A 19339-nucleotide genomic window follows, 5' to 3' on the forward strand; every position below is an offset into this window, starting at 1 on the left:
AAGTTACCCTTTCAAGTACAATTTTAGTGCAGCCAGCTTAACTTCAAGGTTTTATTAATAGTTTACAGTGACACTTTTTGCAGTCTATCAGTTTCATAATAGACTTTTCAGCAGCATAACAGTATTTTTCCATAACTAAAGGTTGTAAACTCTATACAGAATAATCCAGAAATTACAGCACTACAGCTTCTCATTAAAGAGCAGACCTTTCAGTAAGACAGCACTACTTCATGCAGAAAACAGACACAGTAGACAACCTCTTCATACAGTAAATGCAGCTGTTACCAGTGTTTGCTTCAGAAAAAGCCTCAAAAAACTTCAGCAGACCAGAACTAAATCAACAAACTTCAACAGTATTCCTTCAGAACATAAAAGACATTATCCAGTTAACAGCTTTCTCCACAAACATTCAAGTTTCCAGTGTGATGTCACACAGCCAAGAAACAAGGAAAAGGTTAAAAAGCTATAGACAACAGGACACATTCTTCCAGGATCAAAAAGTTATGTAAGACTTTATGTATAAACATGTCAAGTAATACTTCTACAGTTAAGACATCTGTAAATCTTTGTTTTAAATTTAAAACCTAGGTAAAGCAGTCTAAAAAACTATATTCCAGCAATGTTCTTTTAAAGTTAAAGGTTATTAGTTCAAGAATGTTAAATATGTCTAAACACAAAAGGGTTAACTCACAGAAGCAGGTTATCAGTAGAGTTTCTGACTTAAATAACACAAATTCTTGTGTATATATAATTCAAAGTGCAGAATTATGTTGCAGTATTATACAGACTTCAACATAGTTAACGTACATAACATGCAGGCAATGTCTCAATTTCATATTATTTCACATAGTTTCTTGTTTCCAGAAGCAAGTGCAAATACTGCACTGAGGGGGAATAAGATCAAGCAGAGTGCAGATTTTTATAAAGTAAATTCCAATATAACTGAAAAACATACTTCAGCACAAAGTTAAATCGCTACTGTTTCAGAGCAAAATAAAGAAAGAATGCATTCCATAGCTATCCATAAAGGATGCGGCAGTCTAGCACCAAACCAGGACATTAATCTGTCATTGTTTAAGGTTAAAAGAAATGACAATATTTCATTGTTTACAGATGAATCAACTTCAGTTACACATAGATCTTTATTAGAGGACACAAATGCAGTTTTGTCAGAATTTAAAGGGTCAAAGATTACAGCAGCTAACAGTTCAAATTGTAACAGCTTTGTACTAGGTATGAACAGATCATTAAAGTAATATGCTGTTTAGACTTCAGTGACAAGATTTTAGAAATGTACAGATTTTAAAGAATTGGTTACGACAGGAACATGCAGATTTATGGGTTAAAGATAAAATAAAATAAACTGACACAGCTGAAGTACTCAGAAAGACATATTGGGTGTGGCTATTTAGAAAAAAAGGGTACCTGTATACAAATATGTCTTGTAAGGTATATCAGAAATGACAGTCAAGTTAATTCACAGAATAAAGGGTTTACAGTTACAGATTTGGCAAATTAATTTTTTGTGTTATTGTTTTGTTTAGCAGTCAATGCGTAAACAGTATCTTAATATAGACAGAGACAAAATAATGTTTTGCTAATTTACAGAATGTAAAATTTAAAGTCAGTGCTACATTGTAAAAGTGATGGTAAAGTTATGAGTTCAGATCCTATACATAAAAAGAGTACATTATGTAATCAGTTTAAGACTGTATATATTTCATACAGAAATTGCAGTTACCAAACACACCAGATCAGATTACAGCCAGTTTAGCAAGCTAAATTAAAGACAGCACTGTATGCCATAATGCAGTATGGTAAAGATCAATTTAATGTATTTACAGGTTTTACTATTTATCCAAGAAGATTGTAGACAGTAATGATAAATTCTTGCAGCATTCAGTACTAATGAAAAGTTAAATGATGTCAGCTAAAGAAACAGTTATGGTGAGACAGTGGGTGGAGTTTCACTCACAGAACAGCATGGTAAAATCTAAGGATGAGAGAGAAAATGTAAAATGTTCAACAGATAAAATTGATTTTATATAGATGCAGAAATGCAAAGTGTTACATTACTAGTTTAGTTTCATTTGAGGTTAGCAGTTTTATTAGACTTGCAAGAGTTTATTAGCAGCAAATGTTTATTTCATGCAGAAAAATGTAAATTCAGCACAATAAGCAATACTATCAGTTTATAATTGTTAAAGCTGCAAATGTTTATTTCATGCAGAAAAATGTAAATAAGGTCAGGGCAACAAGCAATGCTATAATTATTAAAGATGCAAATGTTATTTTAAGGACCTGGATACTAAATACAATCAAGAACTTTAGCCACCCAGCCTTGCACAAAAGATGAAAAGAAGAGGTTTAAAAGGCCTAATTATAAAAAGCATACTTTGACATTAAAGCAGACCTTCCTTTACCTTATCAGTGACTGGGACAATGCAGGGTAAAATTTGGCAAGAACTGTAGTGCAAAAGTTGGCTGTCTATGTGTTTGTTATTTCTTCAATGTTTGTTTAAAGTTAAATGTATGAGTTAAAGCAAGTATGTATGTTTTCAGACAGTTATTTAACAGTACTAGTTCAGTTTATCAGTTAAAGCAAGTATGTATGTTTCAGACAGTTATATAACAGTACCAGTTTCAGTTTATGTTTTTATCTATGCTCAGGCAGTACTGACAAAAATATATTAATAGTTTAGTCTCCAGAATATAACAATAACAGATTTCAGTTTATCTGTGTTTAGGTGACACTGCCAAAATGTTCTCATGTTTTCAGACTATTGTTCAACAGTACTAGTTTTCAGCTTATCTATGTTCAGACAATACTGACAGGAAAATGTACTAGTAGTTTGCTTTTTCAGAATAAAACATGTACCCGTTTTCAGTTATGCTTTTATCTGTGTTCAGTTAACACTGGCAAAATATATTCCTTTAGTATTAGTTTAGTTAGTTTCCAGAATATACACAGCTATTTTAAATGTTCAGTATAAATATATTTCAGTCAAGATTCAGAATATGACATTCATACTCAGTTATGTGTTCAGTATAGTACATTTCAGTCAAATACCAGAATATAAAAATAATACTCAGTTACTTCACATTATTCAGTCATTAGTTTTAAGGGTAAAGTAACAGAATTATATTATTTAGGCATTAGTTAAGAGTAAAGTGACAGACTTATTTGTAACAGGGTTATTACATCATACATTTCTACTACATCATCCTTCATATTATTCAGTCATTAGTTAAGGGTAAAGTGACAGAATTATTTATTACCAGCTTATTAAAATAAGTTATCTAAAGAATAGGTAGTAATAGTTATTCAGTATACTCAAGGCATAACATGGCAGACTTAATTTGTTAATTAATTTACAGATTACAGTAATTATTGTACATAGGTTCATAGGTTCATAGGTAAGTACTAGGCTATCAGCCCTAGGGCCTACGTAAGCCTAGCCAACAAGGTACCCTGGCTTACTCCACCCAAGAAAGTTATTTTCCTATGCCACTGTTGAGCAGAGACACAGAAGTAATCCCCGGGGTGTATTTCCTATTTCCCGTCCACTCATTAAGATTTTTCTTGAAGAGTGCTAATTTAGAACTTTGCTTGACATAAATGGGTAGCCTGTTCCAGAGCATGGGAAGTCTCTGGGACAGGAATCTATCCCTCCAGCATGTCCTGTTTATTGTGGTGACAAGGTTTAGTTCCCTAGAGCGTGTAGCTCAGAGGGATTGGGATTTCTTTAGGTGTAGCATGTCCAACAGTTGGGTTTGACATAGCTTTATATGTTAGGCAGAGATCACCTTGGAGTAGGCGATATGCGACAGAGTAAAGCTGGAGTTTTTTGAGACAGTCAGTGTAGGGCATTTGTTTGGGGCCAGTAATCCTCTTTGTGAGGTACTGCTGTGGCCTTTCCAGCTGCTGCAGATGTCTTGTGAGGTACATTCCAAAAGGGGCATTGTACTCTATAATGGGTCTAATGACTGTCAAGTAGAGGGGAACAATGACTTCTTTTTTCCTGGATAAGAACCCTTTTATGATGAGGTGTACCATGTAGAAGGACTTCCTGACTACTGTGGCGATGTGACTATCAAAGGAGAGACTACTATCCACCTGGGTCCCAAGGTCTCTTACCACACATTCGGTGTTAAGTAGATTGCTGCCTATGTGGTAGTTCATGGGTACAGAGTTTTTACCAAAGGGATGACACTGCACTTTTTGGCATTGAGCTTGAGGCCATGGCTCTGACACCAGGCATCTGTCTCAGCGAGGCCTTTCTGTAGGATGTCCACATCATTTGGGGACTTGACTATGGCTCGTAGTTTTCAGTCATCTGTGAACTTCGTTAGCCAGAGGCCTTCTGTGTTAGCCTGTACTTCGGCGAAGTAGATACCAAACAGGAGAGGTCCCAGGACTGAACCCTGTGGTACTCTACTTGTCACTGGCTTGAGGACAGATTTGGAATCTGCAACTTTTACAGTGCGGGTTCTGTCAGTGAGCCAGTTGGCAACCCATCTTGTGACGTAGGGATTTATACCTAGTTTAGTGAGTTTAGCTATAATTCCAGAATGAGGGATGGTGTTGAAAGCCTTGACGAGGTCAAGATAGGCTGTGTGAACCACCTTACCCTCATCTACGGCTTTACATTAGTCAGAAAGTTAAAAAAGACACTAACAGAAAATGCAAAGGTATAGACCTGAAATACAGAAAGCATAAATTTTAGTAAACTATTAAAATAAGTTATTTGAAGAATAGGTAGTAATAGTTATTCAATGTACTCAAGGCATAACAGGGCAGGCTTAATTTACTAATTAGTTTACAGATTACAGTACACATTTACAGATTACAGTGTACGTTACATAAATGTACATTAGTCAGAAAATTAAAAGGACACTAACAGACAATGCAAAAGTATAGACCTGAAACTGTCATAGCTCATAAATATTCATAGACTATTTCAGACATAAATTTATGAGGCAGACATCTATTACAGAACATAAAAGTTAAAAAAGGTAAGTAGCATTATTAGCAAATCTAAATATAAATGAAAATTTATAGACACAAGTTAATACAGTATATGGTAATTATACTTCAAGACCAGTTATAGAGTTATCTCTTTAGTGCCGATTTCAATTAGTCTTCAGAAAATAACCATCATGCTTGATAGGTATACAATAAGAAGAAACAGTACAATGTTTAAAAATTTAAATTTATGAACAACAGAAAAAGGTTTCACAGAAACTTGTAGTCTATTGGCCGTTTTGGGTCAATTCCTAGCTCTTCTCAACCCCCTTCTATAAAGCATGCTTTAGCGTGCTTTTTCGCTTGTATTCAACTCAGCACAGCTCCTCGTGGTGTCCTGCAGAGTTCTACAAGCAGCAGAGAGCAAAAAGAGTGACGTTTTCCTGATTTAAGTATTTTTTCAGTGCTTTTTCGATTATTTCAGCTTAGCGACTGCATTTTTTGCCTTTTTATTTTATTTATTTATTTATTTATTATTTGTTGACTGGGAATATCCGACTAGGTTCCACAGAGCCTGTTTTCAGCGGAGGCCTGGGGAGAAATGCTCCAGATGCATGTCTTTGGAAAGTGGGAGGAAACCGGAGTACCCGGAGGAAACCCACGCGAACACAGGGAGAACATGCAAATTCCACACAGAAGGCACCCCAGCCGAGAATCGAACGGGAGAACCTCTTGCTGTGAGGCGACAATGTTAACCACTGCACCACTGTGCCGCCCATTTATATAGCTCTGCATTCTATTTAAACTGTTTTTTTGTGTAAATTGACTGCCTTGCACTTTTAAAGTTATTGTTGCTTAAATTTTACTTGTGGGCTAACACACTCAAGTGTGCTAGCCATTTAAAAGCATTTAAAAGCATTTTATAGCATTTACTGTTGCTACTGCCTGTTTTTCTCTGTTTCTCTCAAAAAAAAAAAACAAAAAAAAAATCTTGTTTTCCTGCCTTACTGAACTAGAATAGTCCAGTCATCAGAGTTTGCTGATCTCTGGGCTTTGTCTTAGCTCCTGTGCTATTCCATATCCTTATTTGGATAGAAGGAAGCTTCTTTGTTCACCAGTGGGAGTGGGGAGCACTGAGCAGCCTATTTGTCCCTAGAGGAGTGGTTCTAGCCAGAAACTTGTAGTCTATTGGCCGTTTTGGGTCAATTCCTAGCTCTTTTCAACCCCCTGCTATAAAGCACGCTTTAGCGCGTTTTAGCATGACTATAGTGCGGAGTTGCCCATAGAGCACCATCGGGCAGCGCCGGTTAAACAAGGTTAAACTATTTCTGGCTCCGTAAAGTCTGCTCTTCATTTTTCCCTTAGAACTGCTCTACTTGTAATCTAAACAGTCTATTATCTATCTGAATAGCTCAACACTTGCTCCTAAAGCATTTTCTATTCATTTAAAGCACTTTTATACTAAACAAGTACTTCATTAGCCTTGAATCCCTTTGAGTACCCATTTACCTGTAGGTCCTTTCTGAACCAGTTACACAGCAAACTCCTTTCACTTCTTCTACGATGTCGAAGGGTCAGTTGCTAGCGTCCTCTCCTATTCAGCTGGTGAATCTGGAAATCTTGAGGCAATGTTACAATTGCCTCATGTACACAGACAACCCTCTCCTTCTCCCAAAAAACACAAATACATGCGAGAGATGCAACTATATAGCCAAACTGGAGGCTGAGCTCTCTCAACTCAGGATTGGCAAGACCAGACAGGAGGAGAAGGTAAACATGCACACCACAAACCCAGTCTCACATAGAACTATCACAACTGCAAATCAAACACATAAACACACAAAGACATACTCGGAGGCACTGATCAAAAATCTACCAAAACAACAGAGGCCTCCAAAGCAGACACCCAAGCAACCGCCACCTCATGACATAACACATGCAACACATAGTTCACAAAGTCAGTGTGCTAAACAGTCACAGCCCTTAAGGCCAATCACAATGCCAGACACACTTGTAATAGGTGACTCCATAGTCAGACACACTGACGTCCCAATCACCAGACTGAACAAGGAAAAGGTCACAGTAAGTTGCCTGTCGGGTGCTAGAATCTGCCACATAACACAAGCACTCAGGTCACTCCACAGCAAGTACAAGTATGACTCCGTCATTGTCCATGCCGGTGTGAACGACCTAAGATGTACCTCCCTGGACTACATGAAAAGAGACATAGAGGAGCTCTCAGATTATGTAGCCCAGGCCAGTATGTCCCTGACCCTGAGCAGTATCCTACCCTCACCAAGAATGATGCCACAATACAGAGACAAAATGATCAGCTTTAATAATTGGCTTAATTACTGCTGTCATTCTAAGGGGATCCAATGTCTGTCTGCCTGGGATGACATGCTTGACAAGCCACGCTGCTTCACAAGGGACGGCTTGCACCTGTCACCCCTGGGCTTCCGGATATTGGCAAAGGCTCTTGCCACCCCCATAGCGCCTTTTTTAGGCAAGGCTCAAATGATAAACCTACCACCCTAGAAAACAAAAATGGACAAAAACTAAGGGTAATGCTGCTCAATGCCAGAAGTCTAAACCTCAAGATGCATGCCCTCAAAGCCCTCCTCAGTATGGAGAACATCAATGTCTGTGCTGTGACTAAAACCTGGTTCAAGGCTCCTGAGAGCACCCCGGCACTATCAGATTTTACCTCATATCATGCGTTCCAGCCCCAAAACCCAGACCGCACCACAGAAGGAGGGGGAGTATCCATATTCATCAAGGATACCCACACCTCCAGGTTGGTGGCAATGCACGAAGCATCTGAGACCATCCAGGTGCAACTAACCATAGGCAAAACTGCCCTACAGTTTGTAGCATGCTACAGACCACCCTCTCAAACTCAGGAACCCCACACAGCCTTCCTGAAAACACTGGAGAGAATGAATGTCTCTCCAAATACCATCATATTGGGTGACTTCAACTACCCAAACATAGAATGGGAACATTACTCAAGCCCCAACACCCTTGCCCAAAGGTTCCTGGAGTTCATAAACTCAAATGCTATGGAACAACTAGTCACCATTCCCACAAGAGGAGAAAATATACTAGACATAATCATCACAAACATGGGGACTAAATGCTCCACACCGGAAGTATATCCCTCATTGGTGAGATCAGACCATAAATTAATCTCACTAGAGATCCACATCCCGCCTCCACCCCCAGCAAAAAAGACCACTGTGAAGAACTTCTCAAAAGCCAACTTCACACTTCTTAAGACTGGAGTGGTATCCTTCAAGGCCCCCGAGCCAGTGGAAACCACAACCCACGCTGCTGAAACCCTTACAAATGTTTTCTATGAGCACCTCCAGGAATGCATGGATCAAGCAATCCCAAATAAAATCAAGACCCTTTCCACCAAAGGCAAGCACCCGGTCTGGTGGACCCCAGCCATAAACAAACTTTACAACAAGAGGAGAAAGCTACTACATGACAGAACAAAATCCCTAAAAGGGAAGGCATCCCTGATCAATACTAGTAAAAAACTACGATCACTCATAAAATCATCCAAGGCCAACTTTGAGAGAAAAATCGCTAAAGACACAAAAGACAATCATAAGGCCTTCTTTAGCTATGTTAGAAACCTGGGTGGAAACTCCCAGATATGCTCAGAATTAGTCCAAAATGATACAAAAATCACTGAACCCACAGACATTGCCAACATACTGGCAGACAGGTTCAGTGCAAATTTCTCCCCTCCCTCCCCCCCATAGGGAGAAATAACTATCCCAGCAGAGTGTAGCCTCCCAAACATGTCAGATGCCCAGGTGAGAGCTGCTCTCTCTAAAGCAAAAAGCACAGCATCAATGGGACCGGACGGCGTCCCCAGCTGTGTGCTACACGAACTCAATGAGGAACTAAACCCACACATAAGGCTGCTGTTTAATCTTAGCCTTACCACAGGATACGTACCCAAAGAGTGGCGTACGGCAACTGTGGTCCCACTCCACAAAGGCGGTGCTTCTCCGGACCCTGGAAATTACCGCCCCATAAGCTTGACAAGCCTGGTATGCAAAGCTATGGAGAGGATCATAATGAAACTCATAAATAAAGACATTGGGGACCTACAGACATTGGATCCTACCCAATTCGGCTTTGTCAAGGGCAGATCCTGCCTCTTGAACTTAGTCAACTTTTTTGAAACAGTCACTAAGGCCATTGATGAGGGTAAGGCAGTTCACACAGCCTACCTTGACCTTGCAAAAGCCTTCGACACAATACCCCACTTGGGTATCATAGAAAAGCTCACCAGCTTAAATGTAAACCCATATGTCACAAGATGGGTTGCAAACTGGCTCAAGGACAGAACCCATAGGGTTAGAGTTGCTGGTGCCATGTCAGACTCTAAGCCGGTCACAAGTGGTGTCCCACAGGGCTCAGTCCTGGGCCCCCTCTTGTTCGGCATTTACTTTTCAGAAGTGCAGGCAAACATAGGGGGATTGTGGCTGACAAAGTTTGTAGATGACTGCAAACTGGGTGCCATAATTGATACTCCATCGGACACAGACATCCTTCAGAGAGGTCTCATAGAAACTGATAACTGGTGCCAGAGCCATAGCCTTAAGCTAAATGCCAAAAAATGTATAGTCATACCTTTGGGAAAAACAAGGTAACCCCTAGTTACCACATAGGTGGTAATCCATTAAGCACGGAAGAGGTTATCAGGGACCTGGGGACCCAAGTTGACAGAAACCTCTCATTTGACACTCACATTGCCAAAGTGGTTAGGAAGACCTTCTACATTGCCCACCTGATCATGAAGGGATTCACATCCAGATCAGGGGAGGTCATTGTGCCCCTGTATTCTTCACTTATCAGACCAATGATCGAGTACAACGCCCCATTCGGAATGTATCTTACCCATCACCTGCAGCAATTGGAAAGACCCCAAAAGTTCCTCACCAAAAGGATAAAGGGGCTCAAACATATGACATATGCTGCCCGACTGAAGAAACTCCAGCTCTATTCAGTTGCATACCGTCTGCTCAGAGGTGATCTGTGCCTGACATACAAGGCCATGTCCAACCCAGAATTAATGGACATGCTCCACCTCATAAAATCCAAATCCACCAGATCCACGAGAGCAAGAGACTTAAACCTCAACACGGATATAAATAGGATGTGCTGGAGGGACAGATTCATCACCCAGAGACTCCCTACACTATGGAACAGAATCCCGGTCCATGTGAGGCAGAGCCCCTCACTGGCCCTGTTCAAGAGGAATCTTGACGAGTGGATGGGAGATCGTAGGTTTACCCCAGGGATCATCTCTGTGTCACTACTGGACAGAGGCACAGCAAACTAATGGGTATAAACCTAAGGGGTGGTGAAAGCCACACACACTCTGGCTAGGCTTATAAATGCTCTAGGGCAGATAGCCTAGTATGAACCTATGAACCTATGAACTTGCAATAAGACAGAGACATCATGGTACACTAAGGCACCAGTTCAAAGGTAAAAAACATAGGCAATAAACAGTGTAATTTTACCATTACAGCATAAAGAGATATGAAAAAAATAGGCAGGGTTAACAGTCCGTACTCCGTCTAACTTAAATAAAGATTCACAAATACAGGTTAAAGATGTGTAGATTCATTTTCAGAATAATGTTGTTGTTGTTGTGTCTTTCAGCTTTTCCTGGTTAGGGGTCGCCACAGCGGAACTCTGGTCCGCTAATGATTGGCAGTAGATTTTTACAAGCTGAGTTGCCAGCTCTGATGCACAACCTTCAATGAAGTTATGCCCATTCACGCATGTCTCCACACAGAAGATCCCACCCCCACCCCCCAGTAAAGAAACCACCATAAAAAACTTCTCCAAAGCCAACTTCATGCTACTCAAGTCAGAAGTGACAAACTTCATGACACCCATGCAGACGGGAACTGAAAGTTCAACTGCTGAATCCTACACTAAGGCACTGTAGGAGCACATCCACTCATGCATGAATCGTGCCATCCCAAATAGAACCAAAATGCTCTCATCCAAAAAAAGGAAGCCAATCTGGTGGTCCCCTGCCATAAACAAACTTTACAACAAAAGGAAGAAACTTTTGCAGAAAAGAGGAAAATCCCAGGATGCAAAAAACTTCCTTACTAGCCTCAGTAAGAAACTGAGATGCCTCATAAAATCCTCCAAAGCTAGTTATGAAAATAAAATTGCCAAAGATTCCAAAGACAACCACAAAGCATTCTATAACTATGTCAAGAATCTAAATGGCAATGCTCAGATCTGCTCTGAGCTAAAACAGAATGGCATTAAATATACTGATCCAAACGATATTGCCAATATCCTGGCAGATCGATTCAGTGCCAACTTCACCCACCTCTCACCCCCTAAATGGCCCATCTCAATACCAGAAGATTGCCAAATTCCAGTAATAACGGCCACACAGGTACAAAATGCACTCTCTAAAGCCAAGAATACAGCATCCATGGGACCAGATGACATCCCGGGCTGTGTACTACATGAACTACAATATGAACTGGCACCTCACCTAAGTGTCATGTTTAATCATAGCCTCACCTCAGGTTTTGTGCCCACTGAGTGGCGCAGAGCTACAGTTATCCCAATCCACAAGGGGGGATCCATCTTGGATCCCGGAAACTACCGTCCCATCAGTCTGACAAGCCTTATCTGCAAGGCCATGGAGCGTATTATCATGGAACTTATAAACAAAGACATTGGCAACCTTCAAACACTGGACCCCACCCAGTTTGGGTTTGTGAAGGGCCGATCTTGTCTCCTGAACCTGATTGACTTCTTTGAATCAGTCTCCAGAGCCATGGACAAGGGTAAGGTGGTCCACACAGCCTATCTAGACCTTGCCAAGGCCTTTGACACCATCCCCACTCTGGAATCATAGATAAACTTACTAAGTTGGGTATTAATCCCTATGTCACCCAATGGGTTGCTAAATGGCTTACTGATAGAACCCACACTGTAAAAGTAGCCGACTCCAAATCCAGCTCCAGACAAGTGACAAGTGGAGTACCTCAGGGTTCAGTCCTGGGGCGCTCTTGTTTGGCATCTACTTCTCTGAAGTACAGGTCAACACTAAGGGACTCTGGCTAACAAAGTTTGCAGATGACTGCAAACTGGGAGCCATTATTGAATCCCCAAATGATGTGGATACTCTACAAAAGGGCCTTACAGAAACAGATGCTTGGTGCCAGAGCCATGGGCTCAAGCTCAATGCCAAGAAATGTATTGTTATCCCCTTTGGGAAAAAACATGTATCCATGAATTACCATATAGGTGGCAGTACACTAAACACAGAAAGTGTGATAAGAGACTTAGGGACACAGGTGGACAGTGGTCTCACCTTCGATAACCACATCGCCACAACAGTCAGGAAATCCTTCTATGTGGCACACCTCATCACAAAGGGCTTTTCATCCAGAAAAAGGAGGTCATTGTCCCACTGTACTCATCCCTCATTAGACCCATTATAGAATACAACGCCCCATTTGGTATGTACCTCTCAAGACATCTGCAACAACTGGAAAGGCCTCAGAAATACCTCACTAAAAGAATCACAGGCCTAAAGCAGATGCCCTACACTGACCGCCTTAAAAAAATCCAGCTATACTCTGTCGCATATCGTCTACTCAGAGGTGATCTCTGCTTAACATATAAGGCCATGTCAAACCCAGAGCTGTTGGACATGCTACACTTAAAGAAATCCCAATCCCTCAGAGCTACACACTCCAGGGATCTAAACCTTGTCATCACAATAAACAAAACATGCTGGAGGGATAGGTTCCTGACCCAGAGACTCTCCAGACTCTGGAATAGATTGCCCATACATGTCAAGCAGAGTGCCTCTTTGGACCTCTTCAAGAGGAACCTTGACGATTGGATGGGAGAAAGGAAATTCACCCCAGGGATCACGTCAGTCACCCTGCTAGACAGGGGTCCAGGAAAGTAAATAATGTGGGAAGAAATAGCCAGGGAATTGTTATGGCTAGGCTTGTATAGGCCCCAGGGCTGATAGCCTAGTACCAACCTATGAACCTATGAACCTATGAAGCTGAGAATCGAACAGGACAAAGTCTTACTGTGAGGCGACAATGCTACCGCAGCACCACCACCGCAGTACTATTTTCAGAATAATGTACAGGTTTTAAATATATCACTCATACATCAGAACATAGACTTAAAGACTCTAAAGACTATTAATCTAGGTAATATGAAAATTAAATCATGAAGTTAACAGACTTCAAGCCTAGTGGTTAAAATTAGAATTGCAAGTTTATTCACCAGATAAAAAACAATTGCTTAGTTAATCATAAAGGTAAAACACTTCACCAAACATGCCATAAATGCTCAAGTGACACCCTTTATTTACCAAATAAAGAAAATGTATTTTCAGATTATGAGTCAGGTAGCATAATGGTGTATACAGTAGTTAGCAATACAGATGTAAGGTAACTTCAAAAGTAGGTCCCTGCTGACATTAGTCAGGGACCTCAGGGGCAACTGTTAGATTAGGGACTTCCATTTAAAGTAGTTATTAAGCATTATGCAGACTAAAAGGTAAAATATGTAGTGTCAGACATGTATGCATTCAGTTTCAGAAAAAGACAATTTATTAGAAAGGAAAGATAAGCATGAAATGTGCAGAACATACAGAAATACAAAACGTTCTTTTCTGAAGGGAAAGATACAATCTTGCCAGCTACAGAATGCTCTTTAATGGAATGTTAAATAAATCACATACGAGACAACCAAGGTTAGGGGGAGTGAATGCAGTTTACAAAGGAAAATCACTGGACTGAAGCAGTATAATATATTGTGTTCAGGACAGCAGTTCAGTTAAGGTCAATCAGTTAGTTATTTAGTTAGTTAGTTAGTTAGTTAGTTAATCAGTTTGACCTGATATACAGAAAAGATTAAGCTACAATACAGGCACTTGAGCCTGAGTACAGAAGACAGGCCAAATAAAGACTGTTTCCATTTACATCATTCAGGACAATCAGAAGATATGTGCAGAAACTTTGGATATATTTAGCAGCACTGTTATTTTCAGCACTGTTAATGAAGATAGTATGCGAATATTGTGAACATCTAATAAAGCCTTATTAAATGAGCTACAGTGTTTGGAGAATTCATTCTGAAAAGTACACAAGACTTAGCCCATAAAGGAATGACTGGCACCTGTTCAGCAGGAGTTTGGGTAATTAACAGATAAAGAGTTTTATTTCAGTCTCATTTCAGTTGTTTCCAGTTAATTCCAGTATACTACAGTCTTATCAATTCTTAAACTACCCCATTTTTTGTTTGTTGGCTTCCAATCATCTGCATTTGCTCTAAATTGTTGGAGTTTCTTAGGTTCATAGGTTCATAGGTGTGTACTAGGCTAATGGCCCTGGAGCCTTTACAAGCCTAGCCCATAGGATTACCCTGGCATCATGCCACCCAACCTTAGTTTCTAGTGCCTCTGTCGAGTAAAGCCACTGGAGTGATCCCCGGGGTGAATGTTCTATTTTCCATCAACTCATCAAGATTTCTCTTGAAGAGGGCCAGTGAGGTGCTCTGCTCGACATGTATGGCAAGTCTGTTCCATAGCATGGGAAGTCTCTGGGTTATGAACCTGTCCCTCCAGCATGTTCTGTTGATTGTGGTAATGAGGTTGAGGTCTCTGGAGCATGTGGTGTGGAGGGACTGGGATTTCTTTAGAAGTAGCATTTCTAACAGAGCTGGGTCAGACGTGGCTTTGTAAGTCAAGCAGAGATTGCCTTTAAGTAGGCGATATGAGGCAGAGAATAGTTGGAGTTTTTTGAGTCTGTCCATACAGGACAAGTGTTTAAGGCCTAGGATCCTCTTTGTGAGGTACTTTTGGGGCCTCTCCAGTTGTTGCAGGTGTCTCATGAGGTACATACCAAATGTGACATTGTACTCGATGATTAGCCTAATGAGGGAAGAGTAGAGAGTGACAATGACCTCTTTCTTCCTGGATACAAAACCCTTAGTAATGAGATGTGCCACATAGAAGGACTTTCTGACCACAGTGGCAACGTGGTGGTAAAAAGAGAGGTTGCTGTCAATCTGTGTTCCCAGATCTCTTATAAAGCCTTCTGTGTTCAGTGGACTACCATCAATGTGGTAATTTAAGGGAACTGGGTTTTTCCCAAGGGGGATGACGACACTTTTTTTGGCACTGAGTTTAAGGCCATGGATCTGACACCAGTCGTTGGTCTCATTGAGGCCTTTCTGTAGGATGTCACCATCACTTGGGGAGTTAATAATAGCTCAAAACTTGCAATCATCTGCGAACTTTGCCAGCCAAAGTCGCTTCGTGTTGGCCTGGACTTCAGAGAAGTAGATACCAAACAGGAGAGGACCCAGGACTGAACCCTGTGGGACTCCACTCATGACTGGTTGGCAGTCTGATTTGGAGTCAGCTACTTTCACACTGTGGGTTCTATCTGTGAGCCAGTTTGCAACCCACCTAGTGATATAGGGTTTGATGCCTAGCTTAGTAAGTTTTTCTATGATTCATGAGTGGGGAATGGCATCAAAGGCCTTGGCCAGATCAAGGTAGGATGTATGAACCACCTTACCTTCATCCACAGCTCTGGTGACTGACTCAAAGAAGTCGACCAAGTTGAGCAGGTATAATCTACCCTTCACAAAACCAAACAGTGTAGGATCCAGAGTTTGGAGATTCCCTAGATCCTTGTTTATTAGGTCCATGATGACGCAGTCCATAGCTTTGCATATCAGACTTGTTAGGCTAATGGGGCGATAATTACCAGGGTCTGTAGTCGCTCCTCCTTTGTGGAGAGGGATGACTGTAGCAGAGTACAATTCAGTAGGAACAAAGCCTGAGCTGAGGCTGTGATTGAACAGGGCACACAGGTGAGGTTCCAGTTCACTCTGTAGTTCATGTAGAACACAGCCAGGGATATTGTCGTCCCATAGAAGCTGTATTCTTCACCTTGGACAGTGCTGTTTAACCTGTGCAGCAGTAATACTGGGCGCCTGGCAATCTACTGGTATTGTGATTGTTCCTTTGGGGGGGGGGGTAAAGTTAGCACTGAATCTGTCCGCTAGTATATTTGCAATATGTGTTGGCTCAGTATAGGAGGTACCATTGTGCAGTAGCTCAGGGAAAATCTGGGTATTGCCATGGAGACTCTTTACATAACTATAGAAGGCCTTGTCGTTGTCTTTACTATCTGCTGCAATTCTGTTTTCATAGCTAGCTTTAGAAGATTTGATGAGGGATCTCAACCTTTTGTTGAGGCTGATAAGGGAGCTTTTTTAGTCTTGGGACTTCACCTTATCCCGCATCAGTTTCTTCCTTCTATTATAGAGTTTGTTTATGGCAGGGGACCACCAGATTGGCTTCCTTTTTTTTTGAGGAAAGTGTCTTAGTTCTATTGGGTATGGCGAGAACCATGCATTTGTGTACGTGTTCATACAGTGCACTGGTGTATGATTTGGTGGTTATGCAACTATTCTCCATTTGCATGGGTACTGTGAAGTTAGCCACATGTTTTTAGGAGTCCAAAGTTAGCTTTGGAGAAGTGTTTCATGGTGGTTACCTTTGTTGGAGGGGTGGGAGGTATGTGGATTTCCAAGGTGATTAGCTTGTGATCGGATCCAACCAGGGAGGAGTTGACTATTGGTGTAGAGCTATGGTTACTCATGTTAGTAATGACCAGGTCAAAGGTGTTGCTACCTCTAGTGGGGGTAAGAACGAGGTGGTCCAGGGCATTGGAATTAATGAATTCCAGAAAGCGTTGGGAAAGTGTATTGGTACATGAGTAGTTTTCCCAGTTAATGGAGGGGTAGTTGAAGTCACCCAGTATGAGAGTGTTAGGTTGGACCCTATTATTCTCCAGGGTGCTTAGGAATGTGGAATGTGAATCCTGGGACATGGTTGGGGAACTATAACAGGCTACGACCTGCTGTCTTACCCAATGTTAGCTGCACCTGAAGTATCTCAGATGTGTTATGTTGGGCTACCAGTCTGGAGGTGTGTGCATCCTTTATGAATATGAAAACACCACCTCCTTTGTAGCTTCGGTCCAAGTTTTGGGGCCAAAAGGTGTGGAATGAGTTGTAGCCTGGTAGTGTGGGGGTGCTTTCTGCTGCCTTGAACCAGGTCTCTGTTACAGCATAAATGTTGATGTTCTCCATTTTAGGGAGTACTTGGAGCGAGTGCTTTTGAGATTTAGACTTCTAGCATTGAGCAGCATGACCCTCAAATTGCATTTGTTTGTAGCTGTTACAGTGGTAACTTGGTCTTTGGAACACCACCTAAAAAAGGCACTATAGGGGTGGCAAGAGCCTTGGCCAGTATCTGGAAGTCCAGGGGTGACAGATGCAGGCAATCTCTGGCAAAGTATTGAGGTCTGTCAATCATGTCATCCCAGGCAAACAGATACAGGATCCCCTTAGAATGACACCCGAAACTTAGCCAATTGTTGAAATCAATCATTTTCTGCTTGTACTGTGGTATCATTCTGGGTGATGGTAGGATGCTGCTCAGGGCTAGAGTCATACCCACCTGAGCTACATAATCCGAGATCTCCTCCATATCTCTTTTCATGTAGTCCAGGGAGGTACATCTCAGGTCATTCACACCCACATGTACAATGACAGAGTCATATTTGTACCTGTTGTTGAGGGACCTGAGTACATGCATTATGTAGTGGATCCTGGCACCTGACAGGCAGCTGACTGTTACTTTCTCCTTATTCAACCCAGTGAGTGGGACATCAGTGTGCCTCACTATCAAGTCACCTATGACTAGTGTGTTGGGCTTGCTGTTTTGCTCAGGGGCTCTACTTGAGTGGCACACTGTTTAGGAGAGTTATGTATCTCATGATTAATGTTGTGTTGTGATGGTCAAGTGCGTTTCTGCTTTGGAGGTTTCTGCTGTTTGGTTAGATTTTTATTGAGAGCCTCCATGAAGGTGGGTGTGTGGTTTGTGTTTTTATGTGAAGGCAATGCTGGTGTGTGTTCAGGAGGGCTATGTGTTCCATGTGGTGTGGTGCAAGTGTTGACCTTCTCCTCTTGACCAGCTATTCTGGTCTTGGCTGGAGAGTGCGTGTCTTCCAATTTGGATATATAAGTGCATCTCTCACAAGTCTGAGTGTTGGGGGGTAAGAGGAGAGGGTTGTCAGTGTACATGATACAGTTTTTACATTGCCTCAGGATGCCTAAGTTCACCAGGTTAATAGGAGAAAGCACAGGGAACTGACCTTTAGACATGCCTGGAGGGGTGGGCATTAATAAGTACCGGAGCTGTTTCCTTGTAGAACGTTTAGTGCTGGTAGCACTTTTGTGTACTACAATAATTGCTACCAGAAGTCTAGTGAAATGCTAAACTAGCAAGCTAGTAAAAGTGCAGGAGAGGAGAGAACTACCAGATTTATGGGAAAAACTGAAAAGCAGACTTTGGCACTGCTCAGAAGCTTACAAACAGTCCTGGATACAACAAATCTGTATCTGGACTTGACTAGTTACAGAAAAGGTGGGAAACAAGTGCAGATGTGGGCTTTTAAACCAGAAAGTTGAAAGAGATGGAAAAATTGCCCAAATCGTCAATAAACTACAATTTCTGGGCCAAAAAACACTCCTCTTGTGGTAGATAGGCTACCTAGTACTTACCACTCCTACTGATAAGCTAGAAGGCTTCCCTCCAACACAGAAAGGCTTGGGGGGTCAGAAGCTTACCAACAGTCCTGAATACAGCAACTCTGTATCTGGACTAGACTAGTTACAGGAAAGGTGGGAAACAAGTGCAAATGAGGGCTTTTAAACCAGAAAGTTGAAAGAGATAAAAAAACTGCCCAAATGGTCAATAAACTACAATTTCTGGGCCAAAAAACACTCCTCTTGTGGTAGATAGGCTACCTAGTGGTTACCATTCCCCTCTGATAAGCTAGAAGGCATCTTATATAATTAATTCTCATATGCTGTTACAGTTGGTATGTTTCCACAAAACCACATAGAATTGTTTAACTTTCTCAGAATGCTCAACAAAAATAATTGAAATAATCACTGTGTTCTCCTTCGAAATGGTATTACTAACACACTGCCCCACTTATAATCTTTTATGAAAGTTTTTTATTTTTTTTTAAGTGAATTAATACATGCAGTTCTTTTCAGCCATAGCCTAGGTGACAAGGACAGCAGTCAAGAATACATGTAGAGATAATTTAGAGTTGTCACTAAGTGTCATATTTTGGCAGGTGGGAGGAAATCAGAATGCCTTAAGGAAACCCACATGGATGTAGCAGCAACATGCAAATTCCACAAATGTATTTAACTTTCTATAATAGTCTTCCCTCCAAAACT

This window comes from Protopterus annectens, chromosome 2.part0 (assembly GCF_019279795.1).
Source record: "Protopterus annectens isolate FY-2018-M chromosome 2.part0, PAN1.0, whole genome shotgun sequence".
Classification (NCBI taxonomy): domain Eukaryota; kingdom Metazoa; phylum Chordata; order Ceratodontiformes; family Protopteridae; genus Protopterus; species Protopterus annectens.